The sequence below is a fragment of the Aedes albopictus genome, chromosome 2 (genome assembly GCF_035046485.1).
Source record: "Aedes albopictus strain Foshan chromosome 2, AalbF5, whole genome shotgun sequence".
In the NCBI taxonomy this organism is placed as follows: domain Eukaryota; kingdom Metazoa; phylum Arthropoda; class Insecta; order Diptera; family Culicidae; genus Aedes; species Aedes albopictus.
This window is the reverse complement of record NC_085137.1, coordinates 93,906,697-93,911,204: the sequence shown is the minus strand read 5'-3', so window position 1 is coordinate 93,911,204 and position 4,508 is coordinate 93,906,697.

The window sequence follows — 4,508 nt, the reverse complement described above, 5'->3', positions numbered from 1 at the left end:
TTCGACGGTGTGCAGGAGAACGGTGTATGGCAGAGAAGGATGAATCACGAGCTCGCTGCACTTTACGGCGAACCCAGCATCCAGAAGGTGGCCAAAGCCGGAAGGATACGGTGGGCAGGGCATGTTGAAAGAATGCCGGGCAACAACCCTGCAAAGCTGGTGTTTGCAACTGATCCCGTTGGCACAAGAAGGCGTGGAGCGCAGAGCGCACGATGGGCGGACCACGTGGAGCGTGACCTGGCGAGCATTGGGCGCGACCGAGGATGGAGAGCGGCAGCCACAAACCGAGTATTGTGGCGTACTATTGTTGATTATGTCTTGTCTTAATGATATTGAACAAATAAATGTATGTATGTCAAGTGATTCAGGTCTGATTCACTTCATAATCAATTGATTCAGGTCTGATTCTCTTCATATTAATGTGATTCAGAACTGATTCACTTCATGTTCAAATGATTCAGATTTGAGTCATTTGAATCCAAGTAAATCAGGTCTGATTCACTTCATATTCAAGTGATTCAGGTCTGATTCACTTCATATTCAAGTGATTCAGAACTTATTCACTTCATAATCAAGTGATTCAGGTCTGATTCACTACACAATCAAGGGATTCAGGTCTGATTCTCTTCATATTCATGTGATTCAGGACTGCTTCACTTGTAACACTCGGTGCTGTATAGGACTATGACAGTGATATGGAAGGTAGAACTTCACTCCCTTGAAGATAGTACTTGAATGCATTTATTTTCATATTGATATCTTACAGAGTCCTGCTGGAGACACTTGAAGCACCGATACATGAAATGCTATGTACCTATAACAATCACCAATCAGCGATCGTTGTCCATGCGAAAGCGGGAGAGACAGAGTCCCTCAAAACTGCATAGCTGTACCGGCATGGTAACAGCATGGTTCAATAAATTTGTAAAACGACACTTTTGCTTGTCATCATAAACGCTGATGGAAAATGTGCAGGCTTGAACTGAAGGTTCAACTAGAGTGACTTTAACTTAGAGTGGCGTCAATGTCAAAATTGGAACAGCGGTCATCTGTCAAATCCATACAAATTCCTGTTCTAAACGAGCAGGAGACCTGTCAAAATAGGAACATGACGCCACTCTCCCTTCCAGTCACTCTAGGTTCAACATTTGGCATAATTATCTTTCACAGCATGATTCCATTAGTGTGGACTGCTGGAAATGTAAATCGATAAAGAATGAAATGACATGTGTGATACACCTGTCACACTAGGGTGGGGCTAATTTCAAAAAAATCTCTCCGATATATAATTTCCCAAGTGGAAAGTGATCCACTAGTCGAAATAAGTGAGCTGTACAAAAATGAGCGATTTCGGTTGATATTTAGGGGTGGCGCAAAGGGTTCAAGTAAAATTTTTGCTAGAACAATAAAAAAACATTTCAAATTTAATTTTTAAACTTCTTTTTTCTAGACTAAATCGGTGATTCTAGAACCCAACTTGGCCAAATTTATGCTCAAAATTGCGATATCTCTACTGGTTTCCGAGATATTCGAAAAATGTCATATTTTGGTATCCAACCTAGTATCCAACTAAAAAAATACTGAAAAACGAGATTTTTTTTTTCAAATATCTCAGAAATCAGTAGAGATATCGCAACTTTGAGCACAAATTTGGCCTAATTAGGTTCTAGAATCACCGATTTAATCTAGGAAAATTAAGTCTGAAAATTAAATTTAAAATGTTTTTTGAAAGTTTGTTCTAGCAAAAATTTCAACCCTTATGCGCCACCTCTAAATATCAACCGAAATCGCTCATTTTTGTACAGCTCACTTATTTTAACTAGTAGATCACTTTCCACTTGGGAAATTATATATCGGAGAGATTTTTTGAAGTTAGCCCCACCCTACTGTCACACACTTCATGTTCAAATGATTCAAATCTGAGTCATTTTAACCCAAGTGATTGGTCTGATTCACTTCATGTTCAAATACCTTAGGACGGAGTATTTCTAATCCAAGTGATTCAGATCTGATTCACTCCATGTTCAAGTGACTCTGGTAGGAGTCATTTTAATCCAAGTGATGCAGCCCTGTTTCACTTTATGTTCAAGTGTTTCATGGCTCATTCAAAATTCAGCATATTGGTGGTTCCATGTCAAAAATTGAACTCAATCCCATCAAATTAAACAAAAATTGGCATCTCAAACTTAGTTATTTTGCGTACATTGTAAAAAAGTCATGTGAAAAGGTTTCTGAAATTTCAGGGTGTTTGCAGAATGTCTCATTATCTCAAAAGGGCTTGATAGGGTCATTTAAGGGCGCTTGTTAGGATGCTTCAGTGGTTTCAGGGCCATTAGATGGGGTTACAGGGTGTTTTAGGAGGATTTTGGAGGGATTTCAGATACAAAGGTGTTGCATAGGCGTTATTGGGGGTGTTGGAGGGCTTTCAGCGCGTTACATGGGGTCCTAGGTTTTAAGGGGCTTTCAAAGACATTTCAAGAAGCTTCAGAGAGGATTTTCGGCGGGTTTCCGGGGCGTTACGGATGTGTTACATAGGCGTTGTCGGGGATTTCAGAGGGTTTTAGGTGCATTTAATGGAGCCCAATGGGGTTTTAGAGGGGGGCTGCAAAACGGTGAGTCGATAAGGAGAGCGTCCAATATAGCTCTGGTCCTCACAAGTTCCTACCTCATGCTTCCACGGGTCAAGCGATGACAAAGACCGCCAGCTAAGAGTTGTGTGCTTAGCTGGTAGTGCAGCCTGGGCACTGTTGTCCTTCTGACTTCAGCTAGATTGAGGAGGTACGATCCGAGTGTCTGTTCACCAAGGAGGTGCGGCTCAAACAGCGTCTGTTCTGGCATCCAGCGGCTGAGTAAGAAACGCTGCACCACGCCCAGCTAGATCCAAGGTGGTAGCCCCATCAGCGTGGTCGTCCCAGTGTTGGTTGGAACGTTAAACAGAACTGGCACGATGGCCCTCCGGCGAGACAGGAGTGTTGGCGTAGGCCCAATAAGCCACCCGTAAAAATCCCCATTGCGAATAACATAGGAGAAAATACGACTCGATACAATCGGCAAAGACCCACGCGACGAAATAAGGACTACGATTGGAAACTTGGAACATGGAATTGCAAGTCACTAGGTTTCACAGGATGTGACAGGATAATCTACGACGAACTACATCCCCGTAACTTCAACATCGTGGCGTTGCAAGAACTTTGTTGGACTGGACAGAAAGTGTGGAAAAGCGGGCATCGAGCGGCTACCTTCTACCAAAGCTGTGGCACCACCAATGAACTGGGAACAGGATTTATAGTGTTGGGCAAGATGCGACAACGTGTGATCGGGTGGCAGCCGATCAATGCAAGGATGTGCATGTTGAGAGTTAAGGGCCGTTTCTTCAACTACAGCATCATCAACGTCCACTGCCCACACGAAGGGAGACCTGATGACGAGAAAGAAGCGTTCTACGCGCAGTTAGAGCAAACATACGATGGTTGCTCGCCGCGTGACGTGAAAATCGTTGTCGGCGACATGAACGCGCAGGTAGGAAGGGAGGAAATGTACAGACCGGTAATCGGGCGAAACAGCCTGCACGCCGTATCGAATGATAACGGCCAGCGATGCGTAAACTTTGCAGCCTCCCGTGGTATGGTAGTCCGAAGCACCTTCTTCCCCCGCAAAGATATCCACAAAGCCACCTGGAGATCACCCGACCATCAAACAGAAAACCAAATCGACCACGTTCTAATCGACGGTAAATTCTTCTCAGATATAACCAACGTCCGCACATACCGCAGTGCGAATATAGATTCGGATCACTACTTAGTCGCTGTATGCATGCGCTCAAAACTTTCGACAGTTATCACCACGCGTCGAAATCGAACGCCGCGGCTCAACATCGAGCAACTTCGTAACGTAGAAGTGGCTCAAGACTACGCGCAGCAGTTAGCAGTGGCCCTACCAACAACGGAAGAGCAGCTTGGCGCAGCTACACTTGAAGATGTCTGGAGGGACATCCGATCCGCCAATGGTAGTACTTTGGCAACAGCACTAGGCTTCGAGACTCCAAATCACAGAAACGACTGGTACGACGGCGAATGTGAACATTTGAAAAACGAGAAGAATGCAACGTGGGCGAGAATGCTGCAACACCGTACGAGGGCGAATGAGGCACGTTACAGACAGGCGCGGAACAGGCAGAACTCAGTCTTCCGGGTGAAGAAGCGTCAGTAGGAAGAACGAGATCGCGAAGCGATGGAAGAGCTGTACCGCGCTAAGGACACACGAAAGTTCTACGAGAAGCTGAACCGCTCGCGCAGAGGCTTTGTGCCACAAGCCGACATGTGCCGAGATAATCACGGGAATATTCTCACGAGCGAGCGTGAGGTGGTCGAGAGGTGGCGGCAGCATTACGATGAGCACCTCAATGGCGACGTTGCAAGTACCGAAGGTGGCGTGGTAACAGATCTAGGAGTATGTGCACAGGACGAAAGACTTCCGGCCCCTGACCTTCAAGAGATTGAGGAGGA